Genomic DNA, 25,386 nt, shown 5'->3' with positions numbered 1-25,386 from the left:
GGCAGACGCTTAACGACTGAGCCACCCAGGCGCCCTAAAGCTGAAGCTCTTGATCTCTATGTAATGAATTCAATCTCTGGTAGTTGGAAGATGAGAGAAGAAAATTGACTTTCTTGACCGAACTCTAATTCCAAGTCCCTAACAGTAATTCATACCATCCGGGCCTTTAGGTATCTGCCTCATCATGATTACAAAGCATTCATTATACAAAGACCCTTTATTTAATTTTTAAGACTATTGAGTTGAGGATGCTTCCTTGACAGCCCAATCCAATAACATACAACAAAATCTCCCCATAGACATTTCTTGCTTAAATATAGATGCCACATCCTATTTCATTTGAAAAGCAGAAACAAGATTGGGCTTGTTTTCAACAGTTCCATTTGGCCCTTTGTTGGTACCTTTCTGTTAATAATAATCTCCCGGGTGGTGGATAATTTTAGCATTACTGAAGCTCTAGGTTGTCTCGCTTCTGTGGTTGCCGGTTGCCCATGCTCGTTCACGTTCTACCACCTGCTAAGATGCTCATCTTCATTTTATACGTGTCACCAGCTTGAGAGCCTTGAAAGATGTAACCAAGGTTTCTAAAGAAAAAATAAGTATCAAATTCCCTCTGGTTAAGACAGTAATAGTGATTTTTCTTCCCCCACCCACTTGACTCTTAAGTCCTCTTTGTCTCACATATATATTTGGAAATGAATTAACACCTGTAAGAGAAGGCAGATTGTCTGCTTTAAAATCTTGGATCAGATGTACACAGGAAATATCTTATAATTTTATGTGTCAATTATACTTCAGTAAAGTTGAAAAAAACATCTTTGGATCAGAGAGTTCAAAGGGAACCAAGAGTCCCTGTCCTCGGTCCTTACTTAGAACTTCACATGTCTACTCTCTCCTCCCCAGCTCCTTCTGTCTCCTTCCCTTACTCCCCTCAACTCTGTCATTTCTCAGGTTCTTGTCTGACATATTAAGATGTTTCAGCTGTGAGCGATAGCTGACATCTTAAGGACATTTGTCTCCCATGTCAAGGAATTCCTATATCAGTCAGTTCTTGGTTAATTCAACAGCTCAGGTCACCCCCCTCTTTTTCCTGTGCTCCTCAGCAGGCTGGCTTGATTCTTAGGCTTGTCCTCTTGTTGTTGCAGTTGGCTTTGAGTCCCAGGTATCACACCATACAAGCTGGCTAACAGAGATAGACACTTTTGTGTCTCACTCTCTTTTCCCCACTGAGGGGCACTGTCCCAGAAGCCCCCCAGCCCTCACTTCTTAACGGCCAGAACTGCATCCCAGGCCCAGGCCCAAACCTTGCAGAATGGAATAACCTTCACAGACTTAGACTAATCAGATTTATACTCTGTAGCTGGGACGAGGCCCCACCTTTAACACCTAACTACAGGGACTGAGAAGACAGACAAAAAAATCTGGGTTCTATTGCTAAAAAGAAATGAGGATTCAACAGGTAGTGTCTGCCTCACTCTTGGGTAGACTCCCAGGTAGGGCTTATGACCTTCACTATAACCAGTAGGGCAATGACTCCTACTTATTTATCTTTAGGCTGGATTTCTTCTGAGACTCAGAGAGGAGACTCCAAATACCTGCTTAGCTATTCCATTTAGATATATAGGTCTTCCTTTTGAATAACCTCTGTCCTTCCAGTTATATGCCACTTAGACATCCCAGAAGCTCTTTCCGGGAAAATACCAGATGCCTTTTTAATCTGCTTCCTTCATTTCTAGGACTGTGTACGGGCCCCTGGAACCCTCATTGGAGGTTAGTTGAATGAAGAAAGATCACACTTTCTCTTGCATGCTATGAGCACCTGTCAGTCGCCATTATTTTTGTATTATGCCTTATTTGAGCAGAACTCCTCACTGAAAGATCCGGGGAATACAGGAAGTCCTCGCTTTGCTTGGTAGCGTGCATCTGTAAAAATGACCGTGCAAAATGATCTCAGTCAATAGGAACGTTTACTATTGTTCTGTGACCTTTAAAAATTTCTATCAAAACATTAGAAAGCGCTCTTACTGTCACTTATAAATGTATGGGGAAAGGGAAAAAAAGAGTGAAACTGATATTAATGCAGTGTTATTTAAACCATTAAAAACAGGGAGAATCAAAGTGTTTTATTTCTTATAAAAAAGTGATAAAGAGTAGTTTGAACCATGCCTGCCTTCTCATCACATCACTTATAATACCCAAATGAACATCCTCTCTGTGCTTTGGCGAATTGTCATGCTTCTTTCTAAGTTTGGATTTGCTTCTGTTTTTTTTTTTTTCCTTTGCACCTTGTGAAAGGAAAAAGGTTGTGAAATAGCTCTAAGAGTTCTTTTCATGTGAAGTTTTTTGAAGGTGTCAATTTCTCTGGGATATTTTCCTCCTTTTCCTCATTTATGTGGCTAAGTCACCTTCCCTAAGTTCTTCTGACTGGCTGGCTGGAGGCTCCCAGGGACGGCACTCAGCATTCCAGGGTCAGCTGCTGTTACTCGTTTACATTCAGTTAGAATTTTGCTTCTTCTTCTTCTTTTTTTTTTTAAGATACTTACTGGTTTGAGAGAGAGAGAGTGCAAGCAGGGGGAGAGGAAGAGGGAGAGAATCTCAAGCAGACTCCATGCTGAGTGTGGAGCCCCACACGGGGCTCAATCTCAGGACCCTGAGATCTTGACCTGAGTGGAAATCAAGAGTTAGATGCTCACCCGACTGAGCCACCCAGGCGCCCTGGAATTTTGCTTCTGATTTGAATTTTATTTTCACTTTTTGTTTCCTTTCCTTCTTCTTTGTTGGCCATCCCCCTCTTTTGATGACCCAGTTCTGTAAAATGTCCCATGAGTTTATCACCAAGAGAGACCAGGAGGCAACACAATTCCAAGGTTTGCTGACTGTGTACAAACTGAAAACCCATGCACAGTGACCAGTTACCACCAGACTTTGAAAGACATGACTTGATTGGTCACTGACCATGGGGCATATCTGTTATTTTCAAGGTGATTTGTGGACTAAAAGAGCCGACAGCAAAGTTTCTACTGTATTCAATGACTCCTAATTACTACACTGTGGTAACCGGAAATTGATCTGTGCGGTTAGGGAATGGATGCCTATTGAACTAAACCTCAGTGGCTGAAATCTGTATACCATGAAGGGTGAAGGCTGCTTATGTTGTTATTCAGGGCAGAGCCACTCAGTGGCCACTTGTGGTGAGTGTTTCTTTCAGCTCTATACTTCCCAGACATTCTAGGCCAGCCCCTTACTTCCAGGTGGCTGCAAAGTAGGCAGAGCATGGTTTCATCAAATGCCAAACCCCAGACCGTAGGCCTGGTCTCTGGCTTTAGGAAAGGATATACTGTTAGCCTTGGGTGTATGCAGCAGGCATGGATGGAAACAGCGGTTAACTAGGGAGGTGACACATAGTGTAGCTCTGCTGAGAAGCGGGAATGCCATTAGCAAGTTTAATAAGCCAAATAACTGCCCATGGGTCAATCAGAGATGGTGAAGAGAACAAATAGGTAGCCTACAGGTTCTCCTCTCTCTTTGTTTCTGGTCCTTTAGCAAAAATGAAAACTCACTCTCTTTTAGTGCTTTGGCCTTCAGAACCTAACGTAATCCAATCTAATAAACAGATTGGATGGAAGACTCTGGCACTGCCTTTGCTGTGTGAACTTACACAGATATTGGAACCTTTGTTTACCTGCCCTGGGTCCATCCCTTGCTTTCAAATCCTCTCCTTGCCATAGGCATGGTGCAGGCCCCTTTGATATGGTCAGAGGTGAGCTCTACCCTAACCTCAAAGTGACTTGAAACAGGGAGGAAACGTTTGTATTTCCTGACTTGGAGCTCGTTCAGATGCCACCTTTTTCTTTTAGGAAATATAGAGTAGACACATCTTCTGGTGTGTGTGTGTGTGTGTGTGTGTGTGTGTGTGTGTGTGTGTGTGTGTGTGTATTTAATTACATGCTTTTTTTATGTGACAAAGAGAAATGTTAGGTTATGGTAAGAGCACAGACTTTGCCATCAGAGCTGAGTTGCAGCCTAGCCTTGACCACTGACTGTACTTGAGACGTTCTCTGTCATCTCACTGAAAAGGAATTCAAGATGTGGTGGCTGCTGATGATCACAAGCTAATGTGTGGTCAAATAAGCTGATGTGTGTGTACAAGGCTTCACACAATCACTGGGACATTGAATGTGCTCAAAATGCTATTTTCCTAACCTCTCTATTCTTTCTACTTTAGCTTCTAGTGCTCAGAGAGAAAATTATTATTCACTTGTAATGATTAATCAATCCAAAGTATTTGGTATAGTTAGAATTCTGCTCTAAATATTTAACTACTTTTCATTCTATGTGTGCAGCTTTGTTCTTGTTTCTTTTTTGATGTGCTTTAACATTAGAAACCTGCTGAAATCATTTGCAGACAGACATGGGGATACAAGAAGAATGAGGGAATAAATAGTAATATTTCCATCGGAGTCCCACTGATGCACAAATCATTCTTCCCTCCTCTCCTCTGGTCTGGTAACCTGTTGTGATAGAGAGCCACATTCTTCAGCTTGTGGAAAGCTTCACCTCTGAAATAATTCAGCCTTTTATCTGCAGATTTTTCATTGCTGCCATACAGTTGGCACACTGTCAAAGATTTTGACCATGACGTTTTACTTGCCAACCCCTCGTAGACAGCCTAGGATAAGGGCTGGCGTATTTTGGAATGGCCAAAAGGATGCTTTGTATTTATCAAAACCCATCTCATTTATCCTTCCTGGGTATACAAGAAGACTAGCTTTCCTTTGCAGTTAGTTAGGCTGAGGTCATGACTGGGTTCAGGCAAACAGGATGTGGGTAGAAGTGATGGCCTAGCGACAAAGCCCTCCAGGAAACTGATGACATTATGTTACCCTTCTCTGGTGACTTCTAAGGGCCATATTATTTAAATGGAGAATGATAATAGGAAAGGGTACTGGTTACCATTTGGAGGCAAATCACCAAAGAGAGCCACCTGGACCCACATCAGATCATGATGTGAACATATAATCAATCTTTGTTGGGTTAAGTGTCTGAGATATCAGGGCTTACTTGTTACCAAAGCATAGCCCACTCTACGCTGACTAAAGTGCTTCCCTATCCGATTCATGGGACTTTTCTGTAGATACAATGATACTGTCCTCATACTAGTACTTTGTAAAGTGTATACGAAAGCAAGATGTAAACGTAGCATGTGGTTATTTGTGGAAAGTGCACAGGTTTAGGAGGTGAGAGACCATGCTCTTGCAAGAATGTCACATGCTTGCATCTCTCTTCTCTGTAGCCTTGTTATCTGCAGAGTAACAGTCCTCCTCTTAGTCATGACTACTTCTCAGGGTTGTTAAAAGATGCGAATGAAATCACAGATGTATAAGAACTTGGTAAACTGGGAAGTCCTGTCATGTAGAAGGCACCATAATGATTTCTCTGGAGCTTTGAGCCTCTCTCAGGAGTACACTTTCACATGTTTTCTAGAATGTTGGCACAGATTTTTGTTCACAAAAGCATGAGTACAAATTACCTCCTAAATGTAATCTGAAACACTTGGCTGGGGCATTTTCTGCCTCAAATATCTACTTGAAGCTGAAAATAAAAGTGGCTAGGATTTTAAGCACAGAATGTCTGGAGGGGAGATAAAAGAACCTTGCACAGATTTTTTATCTCTCCCGAAGATAAGGGTGGAGATGTAGGGAAGAAGGTATGTGGTTGAAGTCTGGTATAGGAGAGGGAGAGAGATCAAAGTTCCCTCTAGTAAGGACAAGTCATGGACCTCTGGAAGTCCAGAGCATGGTCATGGTTACATGTTCAGCCTCCTACAGGGCAGTTTTGATGAAACATGTGGAGACAAAGCAGGTTGGTTCACAGATGGAAACTTCAGGGCCAAGGTTGACCAACAGGCCCCTGAATGCAACTTTCCCATGTTGGGGCTATGCTCCAAGGGCAGCTAGGCCCACTGAACCTCAGTGTTCAGCTTCCTAGCTCTTGCTGCAGGCCAGGCACCCTGCTAGGTGCTTCACAAATATTAGCTCCTTTATTAGTCATGAATAACCCTGGGAAATAGGTATTATTATTATCCTCACTTGAGAAATGGAGAAACTGAGGCCAGAGCCATTAAACTCTAGGACACAGAAACCATAACTGGCTGAGCCAGGACTCAAACCCAGGCAGCATGCTCTAAACAATAAACACACTATGCTGCCTCATCCAAAAATGGAGTAGAACATGTTTGTGTACCTTAGAGGCCCAATGGCCTTCTACACCCTGGAATTCTTGGACTTAAATTCATCAGATGAGTGTCCATTAAAAACAAAATCAAACAAGAAAGGCACTTCCTGACCAGTTCAGGTTGCACAGATACACAGTTGTGGCTCACAGAAATAAAATGCAAATCCTCTGCTTGCTACTGGAATTAGCAATTCCTTGCTACTGGAAACAGCATCACTCATTGAGGTTCCCAAGTGATTGGACAGCTCCACTGCATGAAAAGCCAGACCCGAGTGAGCTCATTACCTATCACTTGGTTGTTGGCTAAAAGAAATAAATAAAAAGAAAACCCTCCTGGGGTTATGCTTTCAGTCTAGGGTACGAAGATTCATTAGCATATCTTCATAAAAATGTGTGTCTGCGGCATGTGTTTATTGCTCATCACAATGCTTATACGCACTCATTAATTACCAGTTGCCTTTAGGCATTTACTTGAAGACAGTCAAGTACTATGTAATCAAGTAGAGCTAACAAATTACTTTTGTGGAGAATCTCGAAAAAGGAAAATGTGAGATTAGCAATTAGTATGTGTCTCCTACTTTCCTTGCTGGCTGATTGCTTACCTTATAATGTATTGAGCATCACACAACTGGGTCTCCATGAGGCCTCCTCTAGACTTGGTGTTTCCATCTCCCAAATGAGTATTTTTCTACCATCTTTCCTTCCTACTACTAAGTGTTGTTCAAAGTATAGTCCAAACCACCTGCATCCAGTTTATCTGGGGCTGCTTTATTAAAGTTGGTGAGTCCCCAGCTCCTGCACTGACCACTGAATCAGAATTTGCACAAGTGAGGTCTGGGGGCTACTGATTGTGTAAACTGGTTTATACCCACTAGCTCAAAGTTACTTTTATTCTCAGAAGCGTTTCTGCTTTGACAATAAACTAAATGGACACTCTAGGCCTGAAGCTCTGCATTTTAACATGGGCCCCAGGTGATTTTTATGCTTATTAAAGTTTGAGAACCACCATTGTACATGTGGTAGAGGGATTGGATTGGATTGGATATGACTGTTAGTGAACTTGATGGGAAAAAAACCACTCAAGTGTCATTTATAAAAATCATATTCCCTACACACATCATTTGTCTAAGACAAAAACAAATTTACTGGGAGATAAACATGCAAATATTAATTATGAGACTGACTTCTCCAACTGGCCTCAAGCAAGTCAGGAAATCCGGCATACCCAAGTCAAGGAACACAGTTGCGTTCATCCCTGCATAGAAATTCTATGAAGGAAAGTGTGGACTACCCACAAACCTGTGCGCTCCTTCTGAACTGGCCCCTGAGGAGTGGTAACCATGGGAAGACATCCTTATATAGTCCACATGGCTGAGAAACTTTGTGAGCAGAAGTCACAAACTGACAGTCTCTGTCCCGTAGCCACCCATAGCTGTGTTCTGTTCTGTGCACAGTGATTTACTCATTTTGTGTCATTTTCAAACACTTAAAAATCAGGAGATGTCATATCCAAAGAATTATTTCTAACTTTTTGTGAACTATCAGAGGAACTGGCAAATATGGATTTTGTTCCCATATGGCAGGAGTTGACTAGCTGGGTAGCAGTCCCACTCTTTAGATGACGCTGAGGTTTTGCTTCTAGAGCCCTCAACTAGCCTGCTTCCTTCATTTCCATTGCCTGCCCAGCACAATGGCTGGGATGTTGCTGCCCCTGCTCTGTGACCAGGTGGCTCTTGTTCTTGGCTGCATATTAGACTTACCTTGGGAGCTTAAAAAAAAGAAAGGAGACGGGAAAAAGAAGGAGCTAAGGAGAAGAAGAAAGCAAAGCAAAGCAAAAAAAAAAAAAAAAAAAAGACTGGCTTTACCACAGATGATTGCTACAGGATCTCAGCGGTGGGGCTCAGACATTTGCATTTTTTAAGCTCTCCAGGTGATTCTATGCCAACAGAGGGTTGAGAACCACTGGTTCACCCTGAGAACTTTCCAGAAGCTGCCTCAAGAGAGGATCCCAGCACATTCTCAGGTATTTGAGGGCTCATCTGTGACTACTTTGTTTAATGTACCTGGTAATTTGACCTTGAGGTCAAGGTCAGGAGCAGGGTTGGTAGTAGGGGGAGGGTTGTGCCAAGGTTTGCATTTTTCCCAGTAGTTTTGGTGCAGGTTGTCCAGAGCCTGAGTGGGATAATTGCTCAGTGCTCTCTGTATCCTGCCCCTGACAGGTTGGAACTCAAGGTAAGCTCAAGAAAATCAACCATCTTGTGTCATAAACAAGGAGAGTCAGGATAATTATGAGGTGAATGTTGCCTGAGAGCTGACGAGGCATTATTTCTGAAAACCGGTGTGGCATTTTAGGTGAATTCTGCTCATGGCTTCTCCCCTGTTTTTTCAACCTGACTGCAGTGAATAGCTGAGCTCTGAGGGATGAGCTGTTGACATCTTGGTTTGAAATGTAAGTGCCAGGAACATTTCTTGATCAGAGCTAATTCTCCCCTTTTCTGCCTACTGGGTGCCATTTGGACTTTCAGAAAAGCTGTTCCCCTATGACAAAATGGTGAAAATGGAAACTCATCAGAGGAAAGGCCACTAGAGTTTTTCCTGACTCTGATTCAACTCACTCCACCTCACCATTGTAGAAGTGGCCGAGAGGCCTGGTGAAGAGTCATTTCATGGTTTTTTCAAGGTCTAAAAAAGAAAGAAAAATAGGAAAATATAGGAGCAATTCTTTGTGATACTGAGGTAGGTAAAGTTGTCCTAGATAAACCACCAAGAGAGTAATTTACAAAAGAAAATAAATGATCATCTGGACTTTGTCATAGGAACTTCGGCTCTTAGACACATTACTGTTGATATGGAGAAACTATTTGCAAATCCTATATTTGAGTAAGTACTTATATCTGGCATGTATATAGAATTCTAGAATATTCCAATTTCAGGGAGAAACACACTCAGGTTAAAAATAGACAAAGAAAAGGGGGGGCACCTGGCTGGCTCAGACAGTAGAGCATGTGGCTCTTGATCTTGGGGTTGTAAGTTCAAGCCCCACGTTGGGTGGAGAGAGTACTTAAAAATAAAATCTTCAAAAAAATGAGCAAAAAATTTGAATAGACACTTCTTCACCTTAGAGGATAACAGGTTGGGAAAATAAGCATGTAAAAAGAATCTCACTATCTGTAGTCATTAGGGAAATGCAAATTGCAACTACTTTGTAATAGCACTACAGGTTTATTAGATTGTCCAAAATTGAAAACACTAAGCACATCAGATGTCGGTGAGGATGGAGAGGAAGAGAAACTCTCATACGCCGCTGATGGGAATTAAAATGGTACAACCGCTTTGACAAACAGCATTGCAACATTTCAGATGATTAATCCTGTACCACAGAATCCAATCCATTCTGCTTCTGGATATTTAACCCAAGAGTAATGAAAGTATATGTCCATTTAAAGGCTTGCACCTGAATGCTCATAGCAACTTTATTTGCAATAGCCTCAAATTGGAAACAATCCAAATACCTATCAACAGGCTAACAGGTAAACAAACTGTGTCATATACATGCAGTGGAGTCCTACTCAGTAATTAATATGAATGAACTATGGATAGATGCTCAGTATGGATGAATTTCAAGATAATTATGCTAAGTGAGAGAAGCCAGGCATAAAAAGTACATACTGTATGATTGCATTTCTATAAAATCCTAAAAAAATGCAAGCTATGATAGAAAGTAGATCAGTGGTTGCCAGGGATAGGGTGGAAGGGGGAAGAAATGAGAGGAAGGGATTATGAAGAGATAGGAGTAAACTTTTGAGTGAATGTATTCATTATTTTAATTGTATACATGGCTCCCTGGGTGTACACATACAGCAAACCTTATCAAATTTTATACTTTCCATATATGCAGCTTATTATTTGCAATCATTCCTAAATAAAACAGTTTGAAAAGGAAAGGAAAAATGGACAACAAAAAATTAGTTCTGTGATTTTTTGTTGTTGTTTCTGTTAAGACTTTTTTCTGTTGTAAGTGATAGAAAATTGAATGCAAATTGGCTTAGGTGAATCTGAGTGCTCTAGAAGATGTTTGCCTCATTAGGAGGAATAAAAGTGAAATTAAGGAAGCTAGAACTTAGAACATTTTATATTTAACTCTTCCTCTCCATCTGGCTCAATCAGAAATAAATGGACTCGCTTGCACATTTACTTTCTAAAAGTATTTTTTCTGCTCAAAGCTCAGAAGCACAAAGAGAGCACAAGATCTTGGCTGGGTATCAGATGCTATTTCCTCCAGCAGAAGGGCAGGACTGTAAAGCTTGAAAGAATGTCTTTTCTTGCTCTCATTAAGGTCTTTGGGTAAGCTTTTTCTTTGCTCTTGATTTTGCAAATGGAAAGGTGTAGGTCAATTACTTAGAAGGCAGGCCACACGAAAGAGATGGAAGTTACAAGGAAGCTAGAGCCTCTGTGAGGACAAAAATGTGTCCAGGGCTCTGGCTACCAGATTGTGCTGGCAAGATGCCATGCCCTTTACATCCATCAGTGTCCCATTTGAAAGGAACCTTCAATTTTAGGTCATTAAAAATAAAGGACTCTGTGATGGTAATGTGAATGTCCAGACAGTCCATGATGTGGGTGAGCAAGGGGATGCTGACTGCTAAGGAGATGAGTTTTCAACTGTGTTGGTCCGTGCGAAACTGATGTTATGCCATCTTTGACAGGAAGGGTGAAATACCTGGAGAACTCACAACTTTTTTCAAATAAAAATTAAACTTTTGTTTATACCCTTCCTCCTGCCGGAATAGTTAACATAATTTTTATCATTATCTCCATCGTGTGCCAGAAGGCATCCTGATAGCTCTACCTATTATCACTCTAGAGAAGTTAATCCATCGCGGCTTCTAGAAAGGTTAGCCCTCCATACTGCATGACCTTGCACCCCTGGCAAGTGATTGGATCAAAGTGCACATCTGACCTAAACCCAGCCAATGGCTTCAACCAGTCAGATGCCCAGTGGGGAATCTGAATTTAAGAGTCAAGGACCCATCTGACTCTAGTCAGATGGTGGTGGATACCGAAGATGAAGGGTCACAATATGTTGAGGTGTTGAGGAAGCTGAGGTATGGGGGAGATCAAGTGGTTCCTGGGAGACATTGAGTGTAGTATCTATTTCTGACTTTTGCAGTTCCAACTATCCTGAAAATTCAGCCACCCTTCATTGCCCTTTCTTGGATGTCTATGTTCTCTCCTATTATGTCGTTAAGGTAAACCCCTCATTGAGTTGGTGGGGATGGGTTCCTGTCATAAACTAAAGAGCCCTGCCTACCACTGATCAATATTATAGGGCTACAAGTGCCTTAGAGTATACAAAAGCACTTTTATATGCATTTAATTTATTCTTCACTACAAATGAGATAGGAATTCTTATTTTATTTTGCAGAAAGGGCCCCAGGAAAAAATATGTTTCAGAGAGGGGAAGAAAATTGTCCAAGGTCACACAGGTGATCAGTGGTGAATTTGAAATTCAAGAGAGGATACTGCCATTTCCATGATAGCTAATCATTTGCCCTTGGTTTTAGTTACCATATAGGTTTGGTTACATGTTATAAGGTAAAAAAATAAATAAATAAGTGGCTGAGACAATATTTCTCCATGACATAATCATTCCTGAGTAGGTAGTTCAGAGCTGGTAGGATGATTTTGTCTCCTGCGGTTATCCAGAGACCCAGGCTCCTCTGTCCTGTTGTTCTGCCACCCACAGTTGCCCTTGCCTCCTGGTCTGAGATGGCTTACCTCCATGACCATGTTCCAGCAAGCAGGACCAAAAAAGTAGATGCAGGGACGAGGCCTACCTCCTCCCTTTAAGGATGCCCTGTAAGGTACACATATAACCCCATCACATTCCACTGGCCATGATGTAATTACCTAACACATCTAACAGCAAGGGAGGCTGGAAAATATAATCTTTATTCTCAGTAGCCATGCCCTCAACTGATCATTGGGGTACTACTGGTGTGGAGGAGACTCAGGAGCTAATGGATTTGGGGTGACAATTAGAAGTCTCTGCCTCTGTGCCTGTTTCCTCAAAATCCAGGTTGTCTCCTCTCCCCATTTGAAGAAGGAAGTGATTATGCAAATTCACACTAAGATACAAATGACTGGCAATGGATGCTGCTTGAGAGGAGATCCTGTAGACAGAGGATACAGGAGAACAAAAAGGAGGAGAACACTGAGCACTGGGAGAGATAATTGGGGGAACCCCCAGGGGGAACTTCATACAGAAAAGGAAGCTGGAGGAAGAAAAGACAAGGTGTGCCAGTTTCACAATTTTGCAAATATCAGTTCCATTCCTCAGGTTCTTTCTGTTCTGTGATTTCAAGGATCAGTGTGGGTACAATAGTAATATGTCAGTTGAACCAGCCTCTATCTTTTCCACAGGAGTGAGTAAAATTTCCACACCAGATGCTGGGCGCTCCAGACTCGTGAGTTAAAATCCAGGCTAGTTTCCTGTTGTATGTCTTTCTTCTTTAATGAGTGAAAGCCAAAGGAACCCCAGACTCCTCACTGCTGCTATATCAACAGTGTTAGTATTAGAGGTCTCAACCCTAAAGGTAGGGATAGCATTGCTAAATTTAAGCCCCTGTCACTTCCTCTCTGGGTCAAGCTTAAGGCTGAGGCCACCATATCCTCCAAATTCCATGCTAGGAGTTTCCTCCTGGGTTGAAGATGTTTGATGATGTCACTCATCACCTTGACAGTTGGTAGAGCCTCAGACACCATGCAGGTGAGCCCATCTTTACGGCCCGAAGACTCAGACTGAGAGAGGGGAATTTCACAATCATTTCTAGAAGAGCTCAGACTAGAATTCTCATCACTTCTCTCCCAGGCTTATGCTTTCTGCCATACCAGCAGCTTTTATCTTTCCAGCCTTGCCTTTATTAGGAGTGCTCTTTCTAAAATTTATAGGAAGAAGGACCAGCAAGGGTCTATATCATCCCACTATTAGACCTTCTGTACTCTAAAAGGAGGGCTCAGAGAGCTCTAGCCCATCCACCCAGCACCACTTTGTGGCTGTGGAGAAGGGCTGACGTGTGGATTTCCTATGTCGGAAAGCTGGCCCCAGGAAGGGCCTGATCCCAGCAGCCAAGGCATTAGGAAAACCTGTGGCCACTCTAGCTCTTCCTTGCCCCTGAGACCATCATAAGTTGGCTTTCTCACATACCTCGTGAGCCAGTATAACTTCCTCAAGTCAGAAACCCGGGAGTGGATTTGGACTAATTGATTAGCTTGGGGAAGCCCCTCTGTTGATTTTTACATCCTCCAGAAAAAAATACCGTATGAACGTGACGTGATTAATGTGGATGCAAATGCCAAAGAAAGTAATAAAGATTTGACACTTATTAAAAAGTGTTGCCAGAAAAGTATGAATGATTATTTTAATATAAGCACCGTGTGGTGCATATTCCCCTGCTTTTCTTTAATTTCCCCACAGATAGGCTGCTGTGAGTGCCATACCCTTGTGAAGCAAATGAGAAATTATATTTGGAATTAAATTTTGAAAAGAAATTGCAATTGTTTTAATTATAAGTCACCCAGTGTGGGTCCTGAGCTAGACAGGCTCTCAGGCACTGACGAATTAGGGCGCCAGCGATAGCATGGGACTGACACCCAAAGCACAGAATTGGGCTTTGCAGCAGGTATTCGTGCCTGTGCTTGACTCCCATGGGGAAGAGCATATTCGTTATTGCTTATTATTAAATGCAAAAGAAGGTTGAGAGCCTTTTCCATTGTAGTATCCACAGGCCTTCTAGCTATGTAAATCCCATTAAACCTAATGGGGCTCTTCTGATTAAAGCTCCATGCTTAAATCCAGAAGATGCCCCCTAGTGCATATATTGAGGGAGTCCCTGAGGTCTACTGGGTAAATAATCTATATATTAAGTAGCCCTTAAGTTATCATTAGAATTCAAAAAGACTCCTCCAGCATCTATACTAGTGGGGACTAGGTACTAGGAATTCCAAAGTAACTGGTAACCTTTTGCAATTCAGCATAGTTGAAATAACACACTAGTCTTTCCAGTCCTACACCTGTTCCTCCGCCTGTGCTTTTAATCTCGGGCAGTGGCACCACCATTTACCCTGAGAGTCCTCCCATCCCCCCTTCTCAACCGAAGCAGAAATCACTTCTCCTGCCACCATTTCCCCCTGACCTTGGATGTGACCTTAGGTGCTTTTCATCCAGAACTCTAGCCCAACACTGCCCACGCCCAGAATTGGCCTTTGGTGTGAAAACACTTTCCAATTCACCTAATACCTCCTCTCATCGTCCACATCTCTGATGGGTCACTGAGCGCAGTGGATTCTGCCTTCTCTATAGCTCTTTTATTTGCACTTTTGTCCTTTCCTCAGTGTTGCCACCCTCTTTCCTTACTTCTTTTTTACACAAAAGATAGTCCTGTATTTGCTTTTTTGCAGCTTTCCAGCAGGAGTTCTCCGACAGGCTTCGGTCAGGCTTAAGGCCCCATAGCTGTACCTCAGGACCTAGAGATAGCTGCGTTTGTGTGAGTGGGGGTCGTGGTAAAGGCACCGGGTGGGGGCAGGCAGGGTGTCAGGCTTATCACCTCTGCTGCTGCCTTAGCTGCCCACTTTCCATGTGTTTTGTGCATGGAGATTCTATGGAATTTTTTTTTTAAGATTTATTTATTTATTTGAGAGAGAGAGAGAGAGAGAGAGAGAGAGAGCAATGCAAGTTGGGGGAGGGGCAGAGGGAGAGGAAGAGAATCCTAGGCAGGCTCCATGCCCAGCACAGAGCCCAGGAGGAGTCGGGGGGAGGCTCAATCTCAGGACCCTGAGATCATGACCTGAGCTGAAATCAAGAGTCGGCTGCTTAACCGACTGAGCCACCCAGGCACCCCTGGAATATTTTTTTTTTTTAGAGTAAAAGATTGGAAACCAATGGCTTGCAAGTACCCAAAGCGAGAAAATAAGGAGCACATTCTTCGTTTTTCCAGAGAAAACCCCACTCCACCACAAAGGAGGAGTTTAGAATGACAGAAGGTAGCCATTGGTTATTTCTGGCTATTCTTCATTTGCCATCCAACCCCCAGATCTTGTCTTTCTTCTCTGCCTCACCCTGTGGCCTCAGTGAGGCTGACCTATGGCGACTGGGCCACAAGGATTCCCTTGCTCTCTGGCTTCTAACTGAGTACAGACAGTAGAAGCCACTGGCCCTAGATTGTGGGGGTGAGAAAGGACAGTAAGAGGTGTGGGGTTGCCAGATTTTGCAAATAAAAATACAGGATCACAGCATCTCCCCATTTCCCCCAACCCCCAGCTCCTGGTAACTATCATTCTACTATCTCTTTCTATGAGTTTGACTCTTTTATTTTATTTTTATTGCAGATTTTTATTTAAATTCTAGTTAACATATAGTGAAATATTGGTTTCAGATATAGAATATAGGGATTCATCACTTACATGTAACACCCAGTGCTCATCACAAAGTGCCCCATCACCAATTTAGCCCATCCCCCACCCACCTTCCCTCCAGCAACCCTCAGTTTGTTCTTTATAGGTAAGAGTCTCTTGTGGTTTGCTTCCCTCTCTTATTTTTCCCCTTCCCTATGGTCATCTGTCTTGTTTCTTAAATTCCACATATAAGTGAAATCATATGGTATCAGTCTTTCTCTGACTGATTTGTTTCGCTTGGCATAATACACTGTAGTTCCATCCATGTTGCTGCAAATGGCAAGATTTCATTCTTTTTGGGGGCTGAGTTATATATATATATAACCACTTCTTTTTTTTTTAAAGATTTTATTTATTTATTTGAGAGAGAGAGAATGAGAGAGAGCGCGAGAGGGAAGAGGGTCAGAGGGAGAAGCAGACTCCCTGCTGAGCAGGGAGCCCGATGTGGGACTCAATCTCGGGACTCCAGGATCATGACCTGAGCCGAAGGCAGTCGCTTAACTAACTGAGCCACCCAGGCGCCCCTAACCACTTCTTTTTTTATCCATTCATCAGTTGATGGACATTTGGGATCTTTCCATAATTTGACTATAGTTGATAATGCTGCTATAAACATCAGGGTGCATGTGCCTCTTCAAATCAGTATATTTGTATTCTTTGGGTTAATTCCTAGTAGTGTCATTGCTGAGTCATGGACAATTCTATTTTCAACTGTTTGAGGAACCTCCAAACTGTTTTGCAGAGTGGCTGCACCAGTTTGCATTCCCACCAACAGTGTAAGAGGGTTCCCCTTTCTCTGCATCCCTACCTCATCTGCTGTTTCTTGTGTTGTTAATTTCAGCCATTCTGAAAGGTTTTTAAGATGCCTTAAAAAATTATTATTTGCTTGTTTGTTTTTTAGATTCTACATATGGTGAGATCATGTAGTATTTGTCTTTCTCTGTCTGGCTTATGCCACGTAGCATAATTTCCTCCAGTTCCATCCATGTTGTGGCAAATGGCAGGATTTCCTTCTTTCTCATGGTTGAATAACATTCTGTTGTACATATATACCACTGTATGTACCATATCTTCTCTATCCTTTCATTTATTAGCAGACACTTGGTTTGTTTCCACATCTTAACTATTGTGAATAATGCCACAATAAACATGGTCGTGCATATCTCTTCGAGAGATATCTCTTTGAGAAATTGATTTTCTTTCCTTTGGATATATATCCAGAAGTGGGATTATTGGATCATATCACATAAATAAGTTCTGAGGATATTAGGTACATCATGATGACTATAGTTCATGGTAATGTATTACATACTTGAAATTTGCTAAGAGAGCAGATCTTAGGCCTTCTTATCACGCATCCAAAAGGAAACCGTGTGAAGTGATGGATGTGTTAATTAACCTGATTGTGGTAATCATTTCTCTATATATGTAGATAGATAAATATCTAAATATAAAAATTTATATTTTGGGGCACCTGGGTGGCTCAGTTGTTAAGCGTCTGCCTTCGGCTCAGGTCATGATCCCAGGGTCTTGGGATCGAGTCCCAGATCGGGCTCCCTGCTCAGCGGGAAGCCTGCTTCTCCCTCTCCCACTCCCCCTGCTTGTGTTCCCTCTCTCACTGTCTCTCTCTCTGTCAAATAAATAAAAAAAGCTTTAAAAAATTTATATTTTGTATATATACGTGTGTGTGTGTATAATCAGCATGTTGTATGCTTTAAATATATGTACTTTTATTTGTCAATTCTATCTCAATAAAGCCGGTGGCGGGGGGAATATAGGATCCTAGGAAAATTTAAGTTGTAGGTAGCCATGAAAGACTTTGAAGTATTTAGGACATACTTATACTACAGAATTATTTGTTATTTATCTGCAACTCATATCTAACTGTGAATCCTGTATTTTATCTGGCAATCCTAGAGAGGCTGGGGTGCTTATTCCTATTCCTGCTGAAGCCTAGCTGAGGTTTTATAATGACCATGTTCCTTTGACAACAGCTCTTGTTGAGACCCTTCTTTTATGGCTCCAATTTTCACTGGGATGGAAACCCAGTCCCCTCCCCTTCAAGCCTCCCACTATTTTCAGTATCTGAGAACCTCACCCTCCCTTGCTGGAAACAATCCCTTTAAAAAGTTCAGTTCAATAAATTCCTTTGGTATAGACCATTTGCTTCCTGTCTGATACAAGGGCCACCCCTGTTATAGGCCTTTGTCAGGCCCCTGGTATGTCAGGACAGGGCACTCCTAGCTGGAAGCTTCGCACTGTGTCATTCTCCATGGCAGCAGGCCAAGTGAGTGGGTCCAGTGGTCAGTCACCAGCACATCAACATCTACTGTGAAGACTGGAATTTGAATAGAATATGGATGGAAATGATTGACAGAAAGGGTTTTCTAGGCTACATCTCAGACTGGGTTCCCGAAATATAAGACATGTTAGTGTCTGGATGTGTCTGTGTAGATGTGTACACACATGCACACACGCATATGCATGCATACATATATAATACATATTCTAAAAAAAATAATCTTTAAAAAAATAAAGCTATTCTTCCTCTGTGATAATCTACCAAATCTGCTATGAAGGAACAGTGAAGCAAACCAAGGAAGCTGATGAAATCCCCTGAGGTAGGAGGGACCGAGTTTCCATTAGCTCATGATGCTTAGGCCAATTTCAAGAACCACTGAGGTGATGGGTGATCAGTAATCTTTGCCATGTCTCTTGATTTATCATTTCAGCATGTATTTGTCAGATGCAGTTCTTTGTGTTTTTAATAAAATAAAAAGCATTTGATTTCTTCAATTTGTCAATTTTTTGTTTAATAATAAAATTTTAAATTGAAACATAAATCAAAGATAATTTCCGTTAAATGTGTGCAGCAATTCATTTGCACGATCATCTTTTGATGTCTACTTTGATCTAAGCATGAATTATATCTCATGAGGCCCATTGGTATCCCCTCAACAATGCATTATAACATAAAGCATGTCCTAGAGGAAATAGATCAGGAAAATGCTGATTGAGTGCATTCTCACTACCTTAGCTGCCTGGATGATCAAGCTGTGATCAAGGTCCCTCATCCCCATTGTGGGTCCCCACTTCCTCCTTCTGAGGCTGGCAGGATTACATCAGGGGTTGGAGACACCTCCTTTTCTGCCCTTCTCAGTTGCCCACCCCCCTCCAAAGGCTTTCTCTTCAACCCCCCACTCTCAGCTTTCTTACCTCTTTATTCCCTTCCAGGGACATCTCTGTCACCTTTACCTGTGCTTAGCCCCTTTGGGTACAGGCACTCAGTAATTTTGAGTCTTCAAAGAAATCAGGAGCTACTCCTCCCTAAAAATCGATAACCACAGTATCAGAGATCCTGATTTTGGAGTAGGAGTTCTTGACTCAGAAAGAGTCTAGAGACCTGCATGGCACCCTACCTTACTCTTTCCCAAGTGTTGATTTCAGGCAAATGTCACCGTCCTAATGCTCAATCTCCTTATGTGAAATAGACCTCATAATACCTACCCGGCTAACTCACAGGACTCTGGCTGAGGCCCAAGGAACTGATAGACTTAAAGGTTTATTGAAGGGTTAAAAGGCTGCTGTAAGTCTACTCTAAGGTTACAGCAGATACATCACCTTGACTCAAATGAGCATGCAATTCAGGAAAACAGCCAGTTTTTTTTTCTAATGGAACAAGTCATGGATTGACTGCTGGTTGTTTTGGCCTTGTGTGAGGGAATTAAATTTTCTTTCATTTTAACAAATCTGAATCGAGTACCTGTCATGTGCCAGGCACAGTGGCAGTAGGAATAAAATGAGAACTTGGTTATAAACCCTGCCATCCAAGAGCTCACAACTTAGTCACAACCCACCCTAACTAGGACATGATATGGTTAGAACAATCAACATATCTGCAAAGCACTTTGGGAGTATGAATGAGGGAACAACACAATCTTTCTGGAAACCAGAATGATTGTAGGAAGATTTTGTACTGGGTTTTACTTTGTTCACTCATTTATTCATTCAACAAATCTCTTTTGAGCCTTGGTTTTGTTTCAGGCTCTGTGCCGAATGCTGGGAATAGCAATGAGCAGGTCAGATGTTTTCTTGTTCTCAGCAGCTTACAGGGTAGTGGGATAGTTCAGAGATTAACCGAGCATCTTACAATTATACAATTATAAATATAATAGGTGCACAGTAGTAGTACAGGATAGTTTTGCAAGAGTTCAGTTAGCATGGTGGTCAAGGGATGGAAACTGACCTAGCACAGTGGTTTAAAGTCTTCCCCTAGGAAATAACACCCAGGCTGGCATCTTTAGGATGGGTAGAAGGGAGAGAATGGGATGAGCAGAAGAAGGGACAGCGTGTGTGCAAAGACACTGAGGAATGGGAGAGTAGGGATTGTTAGAAGAACTAAAAGGTACCTTGCTATATAGGAGCAAAAGCCTCACAAATGTGTCCTCGTCTTTCTGATTCTAGATTCATCTTATTTTCTTGTCTCCTTGTCATCCTGTCTCCAATTACCAGCTCAGGCATCAGTACCCACCATTTTTCAGACATCCTGCACTCCTTTCCTGGGATGCAAACTGAGTCCTTTTATTGAACACATATTGAATCATTTCACAGAAAACTGGGGATGAACAGGCAAGATTGGAAAGACCAGGAACCCAGGAGCAGGGGTTCAGGGGCATTTTCTCAAGCTACCATGAATGTGGCTCAGAGTTCATGATTTGATTTCCATTTCTGGTTTACAGTTCTAAGTAGTTAGATTTTTGAGTGGGCTGCCTTGGGTGAGCTATGTGCCCCTGGATCAGTCTCCATGGCAGGAGGTAACAACACATAGAAGGAATGTCTACTGTGGACAAGGCAGTGCTCTTAGTGCTTCAGAAATATATCTCATTTAATCCTCAAAGTAGCTCAAAAACAGGTATTACCAAAATCTCCATTTCACATAGGAGAAAGTAAGACAGAGACAGATGAGACACTTGCCAAGGTCAGAGCTGGTGAGAAGAGCCCGGTTTTGAACTCAAAAAGTCAGAGTACAGACCCTGTCCTCTTCATCATTGTTCTATACAGGGACCATTCCATGATAGACATGGCCATGGTACCTTTCCTTGTATATTCAAGCAGTTTCCAGAAAAGGAGGAATTGTTACGAGCCAGGAAGACACCTCCAGGCTTGTTGACCGTATATCCCAGTTCAGGTTTAAAATTCCTTTCTTCTTAAGACCAGGTCTTCCCCAGCTATCAAGACCACAGCTGAAAATAAAGTACAAAATTCTAGCTAACTCAGATGCCTACTACCGAGAGCCTACACAGAAAGTGTGGCAGGCGTACTTTCCCAATGAGCCACAGGTCATTCTCTCATCAGATCTGTAACAGTGCAGCCAAAGGTGGGCAGGAATCTCACATGCTTCTTGTTTTCTTCAGTTCCGTAATGTCCTCCAGCACTTATGTTTAGCTTTCCCCATTCCTGAATGTGGTCCTGTCTCACCAATTTCCTTTTCATCTTCCTGCAAGGAACTTTCTTCCTTTCGCCTTTAAATCATAGTGCAGAGAATTCACTACCTCACTACTAGTTGGGAAGATTTGAGCAGGTCCTTTGGGGATAATAACACTTCTATTTATTTTTCTGTCAGAGAATGACAAGGAAGCAAACACAATTACCTGCAATAAAAGAAGTTTTTAAGAGTTTGCTGGAGCTTCCTTAGTCGCAAATGCTTTTTTTCTCCTTAGGCAATCTTAAGCAGAGGAGTTGGTGAATGATCCCACTGCCTAGCTCAGGAGGTAATTCACAAAACCCTTGAGAGGACCTTCGGAGGGAACAGGAGCCAGGAATGGACGGTGCCTTTAAAGAGTAAGCTGCTCTGCCTTGTATACCTGTTCTAACATTGGAGCTTTGGAAGCAACAATAGGCATGATCTCAGGAGTGAGGAGAACATAGTGGCCACTACATGGTAGCAACTCACCACTGTCAAAACACCCAGAAGGAATTGATAGGGCTTTTACGGAATCTGGGAGTTCACATAACTATGGATGCGGATTAAGTCAGGGAAACATAGCTGTGCAGTAGTAAAAAGCTGTCTATAGTCAATGTATATGATTTGATGAATTTGGAGTCAGTATACATTAGTAAAACCATCACCATCATCAGTGTCCCAAACATATCCTATAAAACTATAAAAGTTTTCCTCGCACTCTATTTTTTCATTTTTGTATGTGTGATAAGAACACTTAAGTTCTACTCTCATCAAAAAAAATTTTTTTTAAAGATTATTTACCTGAGAGAGAGAGAGAGGAGGGAGAGCAGGGGGAGGGGCAGAGGGAGAGAGGATCTCGAGCAGACTTCCTGCCGAGCGTGGAGCCCGACACGGGGCTCCGTCTCACGACCCTGAGATCATGAGCTGAGCCAAAATCAAGGGTCGGTCACTTAACTGAGCCACCCATGTGCCAATCTTCGCAAAATTTTAAGTATGTAATACAGTATTGTTAACTATTGGCACTAGGAGGTATAGTAGATTTCTAGGACTTACTTGTATAACTGAAACTTTGTGTTCTCTGATGAGGACCTCCTCATTGCCCCCTTCTAGCACCCCATGGCAAGCACCCTTCTGCTGTCTGCTCCTATGACTTGGACAATTTTAGATTCCTCACGTACGTGGTATCATGTAGTCTTTGTCTTTCTGTCTGGTTTATTTCCTTTAACAATGTCCTCCACGTTCATCCATAGTGCCCCAAATAGATTTGCTTCTTTTAAAAGGCTTAATACTATTCCATTGTGTGTAAACACCACATTATCCATTTATCCATTAACGGACATGTAGATGCTTCCATGTCTTGGCTAGTTTGAATAGTACTGCAGTGAATGTAGAAAAGCAGATATCTCTTCCAGATCCTGATTTCAATTTCTTTGGATAGCTACCCATAAATGAGATTGCTAGAACATATGTTCTATTATTTTTAAAAATGTTAATTTTTTGATGAACCTCCATACTGTTTTCTATAGTGGCTACACCAATTTCCTACTAACTCTATACAAGGGTTCCTTTTTCTCCTCACCAATGAGCACCATCATTTGTTTTTGCTGTTGTTGTTTGCTTTGTTTATTTTGATAATAGCCTGCCTAACATGTATGATGTAATATCTCATTGTGGTTTTGATTGGCATTTCCCTGATGATTAGAATTGTTGAGCACTTTTTCAAATACCTGTGATGTAGTCCCACATGTCTATTTTTGCTTTTATTTCCTGTGATTTTGTGTCATTATCAAAGAAATCATTGACAAGGCCAACGTTCAGAAGCTTTTTTTTCTGTTTCCTTCTAGAAATTTTACAGTTTCTGTCTTACATTTAAGTCTTTAGTCCATTTGAATTTATTTTTGTATATGGTATAAGGGTTAAATTTCATTTTTTTGAATATGGATATCCAGTTTTCTCAACACCATTTATTAAAGAGCCCATTCATTCCCTATTGTGTATTCTTGGCACCTTTGTCAAAGATAAGTTGACAATATATGTCTAAGTTTATTTCTGGGCGCTCTATTCTGTTCCATTGATCTCGATGTCTGAGTTTATGTCAGTACCATATTGTTTTAATTACTGTCGCTTTGTAATAAATACAGAAATCAGGACGTATAATGCCTCCAGCTTTGTCCTTCTTACTCAAAATTGGTTTGTCTATTCAGGATCATTTGTGTTTCATATGAATTGTAGGATTGTTTTTTCCTATTTCTTAAAAAAAATGCCATTGGGATTTTTATAGGGATTTCATTGAATCTGTAGATTGCTTTGGGTAGTATGACTTTTAATAATATTAATTCTTTCTATCCATGAGCATAGGGTATATTTCTATTTATGTATGTCTCTTAAAATTTCTTTCATCAGTGTTTTATAGGTTTCAGTGTACAAATCTTTCACCATCTTGGTTAAGTTTATTCCTATGTATTTTATTATTTTGGGGGTTATTTTCTTGATTTCCTTTTCAGATAGTTTACTGTTAGTATATAAAAATACAGCTGATTTGCATGTTAATTTTGTAGGCTGCAAATTTACTGAATTCATTCCAACAATTTTGGGGGAGTCTTTGGGGATTTCTACATACAAGATCATGTCATGGCCTAAGAAAAATAATTTCACTTCTTTCTGGCTTATATACCTTTCATTTCTTTTTTTTTTTTTTAAGGTTTTTTTTTTTTTTAATTTATTTGACAGAGAGAGACACAGTGAGAGAGGGAACACAAGCAGGGGGAGTGAGAGAGGGAGAAGCAGGCTTCCCGCGGAGCAGGGAGCCCGATGCGGGGCTCCATCCCAGGACCCCAGGATCATGACCTGAGCCGAAGGCAGACGCTTAACGACTGAGCCACCCAGGCACCCCTGTCTTATATACCTTTCATTTCTTTTTCTCATCTAATTTCTCTGTCTGGGACTTCCAGTACTACGTTGAATAGAAGTGGTGGAAGTAGACATCCTTCTCTTGTTCCAGATCATAGAGGAAAAGCTTTCAGTTTTTCACCATTGAGTATGATGTTAGCTGTGGGCTTTTCATATATGATCTTTTTTTATTATTATTATGTTCAGTTAGCCAACATACAGTACATCATTAGATTTGATGTAGTGTTCCACGATTCATTAGCTATGTGTAACACCCAGTGCTCATCACAACACATGCCCTCCTTAATACTCATCATCCGGCTACCCCATCCTCCCACACCCCTTCCTTCTGTAACCCTCAGTTTGTTTCCCCAAGTCCAGAGTCTCTCATGGTTGTCTCCCTCTCCGATTTCTTCCCATTCAGTTTTCCCTCCCTTCCCCTGTGGTCCTCTGTGCTATTTCTTATGCTCCACATATGATTTGAGACCATATTATGACTGTCTTTCTCTGCTTGACTTATTTCACTTAGCATAATCCCCTCCAGTTCCATCCAATGATCTTATTTGTGTTGAGGAAATTTCCTATTAAGCTTATTTTGTTGAAAGTTTTTATCATGAATGGATGTTGAATATTGTCAAATGTTTTTTCTGCATTTATTGAGATGATCATATAATTTTTTGTCTTCCATTATGTTAATGTCACATTGATTGATTGGTATGGTGTATGTTGAATCATTCTTGTATCCCAGTGATAAATCCCATTTGGTCATGGTATATGATCCTTTTAATGTGCTGTTGAATTTGGTTTTATTGAGGATCTTTGCTTCTATGTTAGTCAAGGATAATGGCCTGTAATTTTCTTTCTTCTGGTGCCTTTTTCTGGCTTTGGTATCGGCCTGATGCTAGCCTCATAAAGTGAGTTTGGAAGTATTCCTTCTTCTTTCATATTTTGGAAGAATTTAAGAATTACTGGTATTTCTTCTTTGAATGTTTCACAGAATTCATATGTGAGGCCATCTGATTCTGGGCTTTTCTTTCTTAGGAAGTTTTTGATTACTGATTTTATCTCCTTATTTGCAATTGGTCTGTTCAGGCTTTTTCTTTCTTTTGATTCAGTCTTGGTAGGTTGTATGTTTCTAGAAGTTTGTCCCTTCTAGGTTGTTCAATTCATTGGTGTATAATTGTTCATGATAGTCTCTTATGGCTCCCAACCCCCCCTGCTTCATGGTATCAGCTGTAATATTTCTTCTTTCATTTATGCTTTTATTTATTTGAGTCTTCTCTCTTTTTTCTTGGTTAGTATAGCTAAGAGTTTTTCAATTTTGCTTATCTTTTCAAAAAACCATC

At 41.4% G+C, this 25,386-nt stretch overlaps 1 long non-coding RNA gene across 1 annotated transcript in view; it reads right to left on the bottom strand.

Annotated features, from left to right (window-relative positions):
- Positions 1-245: 245 nt before the first annotated feature.
- LOC113918792 overlaps positions 246-25,386 on the bottom strand; it is a 29,905-nt gene continuing 4,764 nt past the window's right edge. Inside the window, exons 2-3 of the long non-coding RNA XR_003518685.1 lie at positions 1,820-1,923; positions 246-584 (exon numbers count right to left, since the gene is read on the bottom strand). This is a non-coding gene — a long non-coding RNA (uncharacterized LOC113918792). The remainder of the gene's footprint in view (positions 585-1,819; positions 1,924-25,386) is intronic.

This window comes from Zalophus californianus, chromosome 15, assembly GCF_009762305.2.
Source record: "Zalophus californianus isolate mZalCal1 chromosome 15, mZalCal1.pri.v2, whole genome shotgun sequence".
NCBI classification, from domain to species: domain Eukaryota; kingdom Metazoa; phylum Chordata; class Mammalia; order Carnivora; family Otariidae; genus Zalophus; species Zalophus californianus.
The sequence above is the reverse complement of the archived record's forward strand: the minus strand, read 5'-3'. Positions and strand labels throughout refer to the sequence as shown.